Raw genomic sequence first — 13,288 nt, 5'->3', positions numbered from 1 at the left:
CTCTCAAAGTTCCCATTTCTCTTCATTGTCACGAAAGGGAGCCCAGGGTGATGCTCTCAAATGGGGACACGAATGCTTGACCAGAGGAGTTCCACCCTCCCAAGGGCACCGGGAGCCGTCGTGTGGGTTAGCAAGTGCCCGCAAGCTCATGAAACACTAACTTCATCGTGGAGATGAGCCCCCAGCAACTCCTGGGTCCAGGGCAGAGGCTCTGAAGTCCTGTAGACATATTCCAAAATGCCATGACACTGCTCCTCAGCACCTTGGCATGGTGTTGCCAGCGGTGGTATATCTCCCCTTCCTTGAATTTGATGCCCATTGCTTTTCGTTGCTCCACTTCTTACCCGTCTTCTTTTATGATTGCACAGTTTGCCTTCTTCTTCTCTGCATGTATTTTCTGAAGCTGAATCTGATTTTAGTTATTTAATCCTTTCGTCTACTTCTGTGTCAGCTGATGTTTGCAACTCTTCCCAGTTTAGTGTCTTCTCGGAATGTCATTATCATAGCATTATTTCCCTTTTCTAGAGTATAAAACCAGGACTAACGCTGATACCTGCTTGACCCTAAAAGGCACTTCCTTTAAATTCCATACAGATGTAGAAGCTAAATAGATTCTCTTTGAAACGCTGTTTAGTTTCCTTGAAAAATACGGGGTACTGGGAACTGCAGTGATGTCATAGCAACTGAATATGATTATGTAGGAGTCTGCGCTGAGGGGTATTTCCAGAAACTGTATCTATATATGTTTGCATTTATTTCTATAAGTGCGCCCGCGTGTGTGAATATTTGTGTTTAGATCTAAATGCGTTTAGATATATTTAAAGAGCAAAGGCCTTAATAATTATCAAGATAATTTTTTTTCTCTTTTGCAGGTAGTTTTATATTAAAAATAAATTAGAAGTAACTCCATGGTGTGGCAGAGAAGTTGATGGAGTGACATTAGTGTTAAAAAAGAGAACAGCATCTGAGTGCCTTCCAGACAGTGAATAAAATAAGCTAAATCTGAATTTTGGTAGATGAAATCCTAAAAATTCAGCCGTCTTTTTATATTTTTAATGTGCTCAACATTGTCAAACTTCGGTTCAACTGTTGTCTGGAATATTTTTTTCACAATGACAGATACAGGTATTCCTGCTTGTACATATTCTGAGAAAACAGGGTGTTACAACTTTCAAGACGTGTGCTTGGGGGGGATGTGCATGCGCATTAATGTTGCATGGGCTCACACATCGCTGTGATCTCCTATGCATGCAAACCCATACATTTTTGTTCCCACATGTGCATGGGGGGTGGTGTGGTCGTACATCTTACTCCTAATAGTGTACAGCAATTTGCAGGCAGAGGTCAATAGATGTAGAAATTACTTAGAGAATAGGCTGAATCGAGACCTATACAGAAGGGAAAGAGACAATTTCTGTAGGTTTTGAACCTGTTCTAAGAAAAAAATCGGTTGCAGCAGCATCATTTTCTGTGCCTATGGAAAATGTATAGGATGGACTGAGGGAAGAAGGGAGAAAGTTGTCCTGTTGAGTGCTGCAGGACGTCACCACACAGGGTTTCTGCCTGCACATATGAGGAAGGCAGCACATACATATATGTTTGTGAGTGTGCTGCTGAGGGGAAGGGGGATTTTTAACAGCCATTTTAACATCTTTTCCCATTCCCATTTAGCTCCCAGCTCCCACCTACAGTACATAACCTGTGCCTGGCACACACCCCTGCCATGGCAATACCCCGTTCCCTCTTCTCCCCTCCGTGCCCACCCCACCACACGCCGCCTTCACGCTTAAATCTCACTCCCGGCCGTGGCCGGGGGCTTCGGCTGTTCTGGTGGGAGCGGGGCTGGGGGCTCCCCACCCGCCCGGGCCCCCTCCTTGAACACACCCCACCCCTCCACCCCCTCCGCAGGCTGCAGTGTCCCCTCTGTACAGTGGGAAAGTCGTTGGGTAATTGGGTCCAGATTGAAGATTTTAATTATTCATGAGGCTGGCAAAGGGACTCGGGGGAGGGGGTGGGGGGGTGGCGATGGAGGGGTGGCTGCTGGGGTGGGGGTGGGGTGGGGAGGTGGCGAGTCAGGGAGAGCTGGTGAACAATTCTGGGGAGGGCAGGGAGGGAGAGGCAGCGTGTGCATGTGTGATGAGAGAGAGCTGTGGACCTTCCAGTTGCTGCTAACTGCCCTGGTGTGTGCGGGTGTGTGTGTGAGTGTTTGTGTGTGAGAGAGGGAGAGAGAGAGCGCGAGAGAGAGAGGGAGGGAGGGAGGGAGTGGAGAGGGTGGGGGGGAGAGATAAGAGAGAGAAGAGGAAAAGGAGAGAGGAGAAGGACGGAAGAAGAAGGAAGGAAGGGGACAATACGATCATGCTGTGCTGTATGAGAAGAACGAAACAGGTAGAGCTGACGATTTTTTCTATTTCTTTCCGTTAGGAATGACCTCCCAGGCTTCCGGGTGTCTGCGGGGTGCGTGTCTTCCTGAGCGTGTCAGGGGCTGGGGTAGGGGCTGGGGCAGAGGGGAGGAAATTTTAGCTGCTTTCACCAGCCGTCTCTTTCATGATTCTTTAGCATCTTGCGACTGAAGGCTCTTTTCACACCCTTCAACATGACTGTTTTCCCTTTCTGGAGCTGGTGATGTGGGGAAGGGGGGTGGCCTACATCCACATTTGGGGAGCTACCAGAATCTCCCCTCTATTCTTCTCATTATTTTTTAATAGCAGACAGATGTAATGCCTCGTATTTTCTGTCTGTGGTTCTGAGGGTGTGGATTGGGGGGGGGGGGGGGGGGGGGGGGGGCGGTGCAGAGGTGTGGGGTGTGCGGCTGGCAGGAAATGTGATGAGATCTGGTTCTACCTTGGAGATAAAGGAACCAATTCTTCATCTTACACGAAAAAAGAAAGGATGCCCAGTGAGCCTTGATCTCTGGTCAGAACACTCTCTATTGCTCCTGGCTCCGATGAATGGGAGATGCTTTATGTGCATGTGCTGCAAGGTGGCTTGGAAGACAGGTGCATTCATTTTTTTTGTGTTACAATCACCTAAGCAAGAATTAACCTGAAGCTTTTTTCTTTTTTCAACCTATGCTATAGTGAAAAATGCAATTAATTAATAACAAAAGCATTAGCTAGGGAAGGGGGAGAGTCACCCTCTTTGCAATACCTTTCATAGTACAACCAGTCAGACAACTGTGCACCAGCTGGTAAAGAGACAGAGGACCACGCCTCTGTTAGCTCCGAACTCGGGTGGGATAAGAGAAGCTCACAGTGTGAACCTGTTGGAAACCAGTTCATTCTCCTTACTGGTACCACCTGGCTTTTCCTGTCAAGGAATCAGAATGATAAGAAGGTTTGGGTGGTGGCTAGTTTTCAGTGCCAGATTTTTTTATGTGCAAAATGATAATGAAATTGGAAAAAAGCTACTTTGGTTATTCCCCCCTCACCCTTCCCCTTTTTATTTCATGTGAAAGCCAATCTGCTCCTGATTAAGAGAGCCTATTTTGGCTGAACCTCTTGGACTTCCTTGGGAGGATGCTGGATTTATTCAGTTGGAACTTTGAGGAAGGAACCAGCCCCAGATGTCTTTGTAAGGCATTTTGGAAACTTCCTCAAATTACAGATTTTTAAGTAGCAACAAAGAGCTTTGGTCCTTGTTCTGAGTACGGAACTTAGTCTTAGGTGCGGCACCATACTGGTTACTTTCTTTATAGATGCGTATGTAGTTATATACCTCTTATAATATAGCACTGCAGTATTCTGGACCAATAGCCTGACACACTGATGTGAGTAACGCCAGTTACGGTAGAACAGCACAGTGTTGAAAGAAAATCCAGATTAGGGTGTGTTTCTGAATGGAGATGTGTGTCTTATCGAACGAAGGAGTGATTTTGTAGAATAATGGGGAGGGGCAGGTGAACAGGATAGAAAGAGACCCTGCGTCATCCTGTGTTTTTCCCCATGCAGGTTTTTTAAATGCTTTGCAATTAATGATACATTCACTAGAATCTGGAGGGAGGTGGTGATGGCTGGAGGGGGGAACACGCTGCACACAGCCAGCAGAGCACGTTCAGCTGGCAAATATGGAATGAAAGGAGCAGAGGAGGAGAGGGAAGGCAGACAGGGAGGTAGAGTGGCAGAGTGGTGGGTGGAGGTGCACAGCAAATTTTAACATGAAGCAGGTAGTTCTGGGATTCTTCGGAGACAGAATAGAGCTATTGGGGGAGGGGGATCATTTTGTCCATACCATCACAGGTTGGGCATTCAAGCTTCTGAAAAATATTCTGATGTATCTGATCTTTACATCTCTATGGGTTTACTCCTGTCGTTTTCTGTTCTGATATACTTAGAAATGCACAGCATGCAGGTGTCTTGATAGCACATAGTCCTTTCTCCCCACTCTGTACATTAATCCACCGCATGGTACACACCCCTTTGCGCATGCATGTGCGGCACACATCTCCACTCTCTGGTCTCTCTCATCTGTACTACACATGTATGCACAGGCACACATGCACTCGTTTGCACATGCTTTCTGATCCTTATGCAGCCATACAACTTGAACGTGCCTGCCTGTGCACATTTGGTGGATGTTCCTGGGCTCCGAGCCCAACTCCTGCTCCTATACCTGAATACACACCACAATTGCCAAACTGGCAATATAGCAGTTCGCTCGGCAAAGCTTTCAGCTTGTGCTCTTCCTCGGCGCCGCCCCCCCCCCCCCCCCCCGACCTTTCACAGACAGAAAAAGATGGAATGGGTCCTTCAGCACAGGCAGGAGTTTCCTTCCCAAAATAAAGACAACTCTCCTCGAATTATTTTTCAGGGAAGCCCCTGGTGTCCCGCCTTTCTGGCAGCTAAAGACCGAAATGTTGAAATTATGGACTTGGGCGTGAAAGAAATCTCTTCACATTTGTGCTTAGGTGTGCCTGTATAGGTCTGTCCTCTCACCCCTCGAAGACACTTGTACCTTGCAGATTATTCTTTCTTGTGGGTGCGATGCCAATGTGAAGAGCAAAGTATCTGACTGACTGTGCCCGCCCATGAGAGATGTAGATAGCTTGGTGGTGTCATTTCTGCCTATGGTTGATTGCAGCTCAGAATCTGTGCCCACAAAATATTCAGCTAAAAGGTGGCATAACCAAAAGGCGGGGTCAAGCCATTTTGGAAAAATTGGACTTAACCTTTACTGCCAGCAAGAGATGCCGTCAGTAATATGCAGAGCTGGATACTTAGATAGGTGGCTGGAAATGCAAGTGTTGCATGCGCCGCATACTAGAACAGATGGACATTATGGGGGTATGTGCTCAGTATTGGATTGCATGAGTGATTAAACAATAACCCGCGAGCAGGTTTCCCACTTGTGGGTGAGATGAATCTCATTCATCACCAGCCGTACCCGATGGCTTCCCTCTCATTCCGTCCTCTCTGCCTCACCCTAGCGCTGGAGAGCCAGCAGCTGCAAAGGTTTAAACCTGCCACACCCAGCGAATCAAAGGAGGGAGGGGGGAAGAGGCAGTCTGCATTTCTTTCCCCTTCCACACGAGCAGCATGAATAAACAGGGCTGTACCTCTAAAGATGTGGTTTAATGCAATTGGAGAAGGAGAAAACATTAGGGAACTGTTCTAGCAATTACAGCCAGCCGGTGAGGTGTCTTGTCGTTCCAGGAACTGCAGAGGTGTGCAGGAAGGAAGAAATGGAGAAAAAGGAGAGAGAGGAAGATGCACACAGAGTTAAGGTTTTCATGCCTCAGGATATTCAAATGTCTCGGGCCTCGTTTAGAATAACTTAATTATGCCGCACAATCCAGATGCTTCAAAACTTGCAAGGCGCAGTCTTGCCTTTAAACGCCAACGTGGAGAGAGGAAAAGGGATATTTTAAAGGAAAAGTGTCCATCCACGCCCCTCCTTCCTCTACTCACCAGTGTGGTGTAAATCACCACAGATCATTGACTTCATAGCAGAGGCACTTCATCTGCACCTGGGGAGGGTCTAGCCACTGCCTCTGCCTTCCCGACAGACACTGAGCCATTTCTGGGCTTCTTCCAGTAAACGATTGCTGCATGGAAGTTTAATTACTCCAGGTCTTTACTATTTCTCTTCCTGAGGTGATACCCTTGGGATTTCTCCCGAGAAGGGTGTCTCCAGAGAAACACCCCTCCCATCACCCTGTCCTCCTCTGATGCCTTTGCTGACTATTAGAGACATTGATTTCTCCTAGATCGCATAATGTAACTGTTCTTAATGGCACAGACAAGACCCCTCCTAGGAAACTAATTGCAGACAGAGCTTCCAGGGGGAGGACAGTGGTAATGCTTAGAGGGAAAGAAACCAGTCTCTTGATTCAAATTGCCTATCACCTCTTGCTCCTGAATAAGAGTCCCAGCAAAAAAGCGTCAGGCAGAATCCACCAGTATGTAGAGCCATCCCTGCTGAGAGGGCTGCGTTGAGTCTTGTATCTGGCTGCGCCAGGCTGAGTATGCGTGTGCAGCCCGAGGAGCCCACATGTGTTGTCTGAGGGCTGTCCTGGGCTGATGCTGAGGGTGTCTGAATGATCTTGGAGCTGCTGCTGCCTCAGGATAAAAAAAATGGGCTGTAGCTCCAGACTCTGCTCATACCATGTTGAGAGGGTGGGCATCACTTGAGGATGAGGGATGAGAGGGACCCCTCTTCCAGTCATATGGTTTTGACTGACTAGGAGGAGAAAGTGCAAAGAAGTTTCACCTCAAGTGCGCTCTCATTTCAGGCCAGCTGTCATGGATTCTGTGATGCCATTCCAGGATCTAGTAGCCACCCTGCACAAACAGTATATTTCCCTCTCACCATTTCCCAGAGAGCAGGAATTTCCCACTGCTGGCAGCTGCCAAATTGCAAGGCCTTCTAGTGGGAAGATGAACTGGGCCCTTTACCCATTGCAAGACAAAAGCAAGCTGGTAGTCTTGTGTGACATAAACCAAGAACATGTATACTTGCTTGGGTTTGCTGGCCTCGTGCTGAGGCATATACTCCCCTCAGTGACTCTCGTCTTCACCACATGCAGAGGGAGAGATCTTATAGCAGTCTTCCAGTACCTAAAGCAGGCCTACAGTAAAGCTGGAGAGGGACTTTTTACAAGGGCATGTAGTGATAGGACAAGGGGAAATGGCTTTAAACTGAAAGAGGGGAGATTTAGATTAGATCTAAGGAAGAAATTTTTTACAATGAGGGTGGTGAGGCACTGTAACGGGTTTCCCAGAGGAGTTGTGGCTGTCCCATCCCTGGAAGTGTTCAAGGCCAGGTTGGATGAGGCTTTGAGCAACCTGATCTAGTTAGTGAAACGCGTCCTTGCCCATGTCAGGGGGAACTAGATGATCTTTGAGGTCCCTTCCAACCCAAACCATTCTATCATTCTATGATTCATAACATGAGGCATAAATGGGCTCTGCCTAGTCTGTCCCAAGCAGGCATGTATATGCTGAGGGATCGGCGTGTTAACAAGTGAAACAGCAGCCATAGCCTGTAGATTGCCTCTGCTTTTGGCTGAGATAGTATAAAGCAAAAGCACTAAGTATATATAACCTGAGACCTCTGCATGCTCCCAGTAGGCTGGTGGTGCACCACTGACTACCGTTTTCTCAGTCCATGCGTTGCTGGCCCATGCATCCTTCCCTCTCTACAACTCTTCTGTTTTCTCCTCCTCCTGCACACAAATGACTCTTGTCTCTTCTGGTGCTTTAGACTTCCTCCCTACACAGGGAGGACTTTATCTGGATTTGAGAATGAACAATAGCTCTGATGACAGTTCCAGGCTAAAGACACCTGAGGATGGAAAACCTTTTGATGGCAGCTCTCTGTGTTGGTGCCCTTTAGAAATCACTATGTGATTCCCCTGTTTGCTGTGACTCTGACAAGTCTCAGGGACAGATTTGACAGCAGTCCATACCTGGCTGCATCTGAGTTTTGAAGGCCCAGTGTCCAGCTGTAAGCCAACAACCATAGCCTAGTAGCTCCACACCAGGGAATGCTGGGCTGGTAAGAGGAGGTTGGTCATCCAGAAAGGCCCATGTGCACATGCCTTGCTGATGGAAATATCAGAGTACCTCACTGTGGGAATACCAGAGCACGTATCCAGGTGAAACACCTTTCAACGTGTGAAGTCCAAAGTCTAAATCTGGAATCCATCCACATTCATTTAATCTATAATTCCAAAATCCTCCTGAGCACTCCAGGAGGTGACATGTAATCTCAGAGCTCTGACGGCCTCATGTGGAGAAGGTGTTTATATTTCCTTAGGGCTCTCTCTGTCACCTGCTGAGTGTGTGTGTAAAACTCCATGGCTTTTCATGGTTGCAAGCACCACAGGCCAGTAGGTAGTATACAGGAATTGGTTTCAGAAGAGCTGGTTTCTCTTCCTAGCAGTGCTATTAACCTGCTTTCTGTCTCAATCTAAGCACAGTTTCTCTGCCTGTCATGGCCGTCTCTGCAAGATTCTTCTTTAATTTGGAAACTAAATAATTAGTGTGTAGGGAAAAAAAGGATTCAGATGCCCTCAGGTGAGAGGTGCTTTAGACAGGCAAAGCATCACTTTATCCATCCTCAGTCACTCCTGCAGTGCTGGGATGTTTATTAGCCACTTGAGTTCCTTTAACACAAACTATTGATTTTCTTCCCAGACCCAGGCTTTATTACCATGAGGCAGAGCCTGTGAGTAGGGCTACAACTTAGTTTTCTCCCTGCTGTTCACCAGTGTGCTAACTCCTCCCCTACCAGCATAACGATCCAGCCTGTAGCAACTTACAGCATGTGTAAGAGGTGGAGGCATAGTGTAATAAAAATAGTGATTTGGTTTTAAGATAACAAAAGGAATTTGTGCTTTTGGAGTTACACTGATCCTGCCGTCTCCACCTGCTATTTGTTTTGTCTCCTCTCCCCATCTGTTCTGCTCCTCACCTTCCTCCTGCTCTCTTGACCATGCAGTCCTCCTGCTGCTTCTTCTCTCCTCCAGCTGGGTACCAGCCCTCCATTAGGCTCTGCTTCTTGGGGACTCCTGCGGGCAGCACTAGCCATTACCACCAGGGTCTTATTCCCTTCACCCTTAGTGGCACTGGTATCAGAAGGGAAGCTGGTAGGAGGGAAAACTACATGGGTTCTTCCTTTGTGATTCCAGTTGCTTTTGCAGCTTCCTCAGTTCTCCTCCACTAGGGCAGCTGTTGCAGCTACTGCAAATGAGCACCTATAGACAGACTAGTGGTGCATCTTCACCTGTCTTATTGCTGTTGGTGTAGGTAAAAGGTTGCCCATCCCCTGCAGGCAGCTGGGGAGGGGTATGGCTGCCATAGGAGCAATGCATGCAGTACAAACTAGTATCACCATTCCTGCTTTCCTGAGGGTTCATATTTCTGGCCTTGTCCCTTGGCTACTAATGCCACTGTTGGCTGGCAGGTTGAGCTCCAGCTGTCCTCTTGGCCCAAGGGAGGATATCCTGAGCCTGCCTTCCTCCCACCAGAGCAGGTTAGCTTTGATGCCTCAAAAGTGAAGCCAGGGTGTACTTATATTCTTTTAAATTATAACCAAAAAATGTCAGTCCCCTTCATTACTCATCTTACTTCTGAAGTTTTTTGAATTAGTTCCAGGCATAATCACAGTATATCTCTATTTATAGAAAGCTGGGATATCTCACAATATTTAAACATTCTCTCTGTAGGAGACACCTTTCTGTAAGGGCTGGTAATTAGTAAATCTAATAGACTCTAAAAGAATCCTACTCACTTGGTTTGAATGCCTCTAAAATTTAGGGGTGCAAGGGAGTGTATTTGGATCTGAACCTAGCTCTGAAGCTAGTTTTATTCCACTCTTCTCATAATTGCCTAGGAGTGAAACTGTGATCTCAGGAACTTCAGGTTTTTTATGAATTGGGATGATTTCTAATGATTGGTGATGTCCAGAATAATTTACAGTTTCAATTACTCTTATAATTGTTAAGACCATTATCAATTGGCATGCAGGTCATCAGACTATTGAATTGAGTCTAATCTATTTATTTTATTAGTAGTATCCAATGACCTTATAAATCTGCAATGTGACGTACTCAAGGGTGGGCAGGTTGGGGCAGCATGGAACTATGCTTTGCTTTTTTGCACAAGATACCAGTCATTTATATTAGTTCAAATTGAAACCAGCAGGATGTAAACTACAATGGTTTTGAACTGACCATTGCTCTCCTTGTGTTCCTTCTTCTGTCTGCCCACAGCTTTAAGAGTAAGGTGCTCAGTGGTGGATTTGACAAAAATCATCTAGGTTTGTGTGGATAGACTGGATAGACATAAAAAAAAAAGTATCACTTGCTGATTTGCTGACAGTAAAATTTACAGCCATTTAGTTTCATGTAAGAGTCAAGTCCATTGCTAGAAATCACCTACTGAGAAAATATGAGAGCATCACCTGCTCAACTGTGTCCAAGAAGTGTGGTGTGGCTGGGAGGCAGGACTGCAACAATGGGGAACTGGAACGATGGGGAACTAAGGCAAAGGGGCTTTTAGAAACTTAACCAAAAGCTTATCCTCAGCAGGGACACTTCACTCTAGATTCGAGAGCTGCACTGAATTGGTGCTTGCGTTCCTCAGAGCCGGGGACACCGTTCTTAGGGTCAAGATTTTAATTCTTAGCTTGTTACGTTGGAGTAGTCAGACTGACAGCTTGCAAAGACCTGGATTGCACAGGCTGAGTTGGAATCTGTCAGAATGGAGACTTTGCCTGATAAAAGATGAAAAACAGTGGTTTTAACCCTTCCTGCTGTTTGCATTTCTAGTGGAAGACCCAGCGGAACTTCAAGCCCTACAGAGGACAGACAACCGCAACAAAAATTGATGTTTAATGTTGACCATTAAAATTGCAGTCAAAAGCATGATAAGGATGCAACGAGTATCGCCCAAGGCACAGGATCTGGCCAATGGCCTTTCCCTTGTATCCTAAATTCTAGTCAGAATACCAGATAGAACAAATTAAATCCTAAGGAATTTCTCCCCCCAAGATAACTGGAAGAAGTGAAGCTAACTGAAACCTCCATGAAGTCAACGGAAGTTGGGCAACTTCCAGAGGATAGTTAGTGAAGTTAATATGTGAATCAATACCTGAAGCTCTCTTTTGTATGGTAGAACTAGATATGCAGCAAAAAGAACTCTCTATTATGATGCCAGTGTACAAGACTCTCTGGAAGAAAAAACAATCGACAAATTAGTGAAAAATGAGCCCTAATGGCTTACAGGAACTTTTAGCAAATCTTCCTTTAAAATTCAGTTAATTCTTTTTTATGGTCTTTGTTTTCTTCCTTTGAGTCCTGTGACTCCACAATTCAGGAAGAGGTAGCATAAGACAATGCCTTATCTTGTAGAATTTAATTACTTTTTAATTAGGGTGTGGCTGATAAGAGGAGTCTGAAATGTATCACGGTATTTTACCATTGTCCTGAACTGAGAAATAAGAGATTGTTGTAAGTTGAACTGCCTTCTTAGAGGTGTCTGTCATAGGCTGTAGAACTTCAGAGCTTCCTTCCTTTTAACTGTGGAGGTGCCTAAAGTCCTAAGATAATTACACTTAAACCTGTAAAGTCCCCTAAACGTTTAAAGGCTGCTTACTGCCATACCTAGATGATCCTTAGTTTTATAAGCAGTAATCAGCTCAATAGCTACTTAACAGCTAAACTACTGTGGGATCTACAAACCAAGTATTCTTCCAGTGGCTTTCCCTGCACAGCCAAAACAGGTAAGTTTGTCAGAGCACACAGGTCAAGTGTCCACACAGAATGCATCCAAGAGGAAGGGAATGTACTACCTTCCTTTTATGCAGAAGCACTTTGATTATTTACCCAGAGATGTGGTGAATATACCATCTCTGCCTGAGTAGATCTGTACCCATCTCCCCAGAAGAATGTGCTATTAGGCTACCAAATATACTGGGACCAGTTTTCCCTAAAGAAGCTGATCTATTTTGCACAGACAAGTAAAATATTAATGGGGCCAGAGCAAGAGAGTGAAAGATTATCATCCTGACTCTCTACCTTAGTGTTTATGATGCTCATGGAGGTGATGGAAGAGCTTTGGTTAAAGCTTTACGCCGTACGTTGTCAATAAGGCCAAAGCGTTTTATGCTCATTTTGCATGTCTCCAGTAATATGGTCAACTGCAAGTTGATGGCTAAAATAATTAACAGCAGCCACAAAGGAGGAAGATCAGGATCTAGGAAAAGGGCAGAACAAGTCAGGATGTACTGATGTGAGATGGTTGTTTCAAATCATTCTAGCTTATTTACAAAGCTGATGGTAGCATTCTCTGAACCACGAGCTTTGAATGCTTTGAAGATTCATGAGGGCTGGATGAGGTGTCAGAAGGCTGAAAAAGAATGAGGAGAAGATAAGAAATTACAGACTACTCAATTTAACTTCATTCCTGGAAAAAAAAAAAGGTGGAAATAGTCAAATAAAGGAGATGATTAGGAGCCAGCACAGATCTGTCAAGAATAGATCATGTCAAACTAATTTAGCTTTCTTCTATAACAAGCCGTTCGGATACAAGGGAAGTAGTTGTCATGCCTTGTCCTTTGTAAGGATTTTGACATTATTTCACAGGCTTTTATCATAAGGGAAGCAAAGAAACGTGGTCCAAAGGAAAACATTACAGCATGGATGCAGAACTGTTATAGATAATTCTACTCAATGAGCAATTCTCACTGATTTCCTGTTGAAACAGAAGACTATCGAGCGTGTTGCCGCAAGCTTGAGCTGTGGCCTGTTAGCGCTTCACGTTTTCGTTAAATACATTGTACTTTATATTTTAATTTCAACCTGGACGACTGTCTAGAGGAAGTATTTTTTAAATCTGCAGATGGCATAAATCGGGTATAGGCTGGTGGAAATTACTGGAATTCAAGACAAGCTTGTCAAACCAAGGACTTGGTTTGAACAGCATCAGAGTGAATGTAAAGTGCTCTCCATGGGAATGATTAATAAATTGGAGCCAGCTGTCCATGGGAGCCAACAGGCCAGCCAGCTATCCTTCGGGAGAGGAGACAGGGTCTCTAGAGGACCACAAGTTCAGTGTTAGTCCAGAATGTCGTTCTATTGTCAAAAAGGAAGACACATTCTTACCAGGTTGTGCAAATGGGAGTATAGGCTGTAAGACGCATCTAAAAAGTCTTCAGCTCTGATCAGAACATGTAAGCCTCAGCTGAAATGTCATGCCTTAGTCTTGTACTGCCCTCTAAGAAAGTGTGGCCCAGTGAGAGAGAGTGCAGTGAGAATTGCTGGAGGTCAAGGGAAATACAATCTATGAGG

This window comes from Tauraco erythrolophus, chromosome 1, assembly GCF_009769465.1.
Source record: "Tauraco erythrolophus isolate bTauEry1 chromosome 1, bTauEry1.pri, whole genome shotgun sequence".
In the NCBI taxonomy this organism is placed as follows: Eukaryota; Metazoa; Chordata; class Aves; order Musophagiformes; family Musophagidae; genus Tauraco; species Tauraco erythrolophus.
This window is presented reverse-complemented; position numbering follows the sequence as displayed.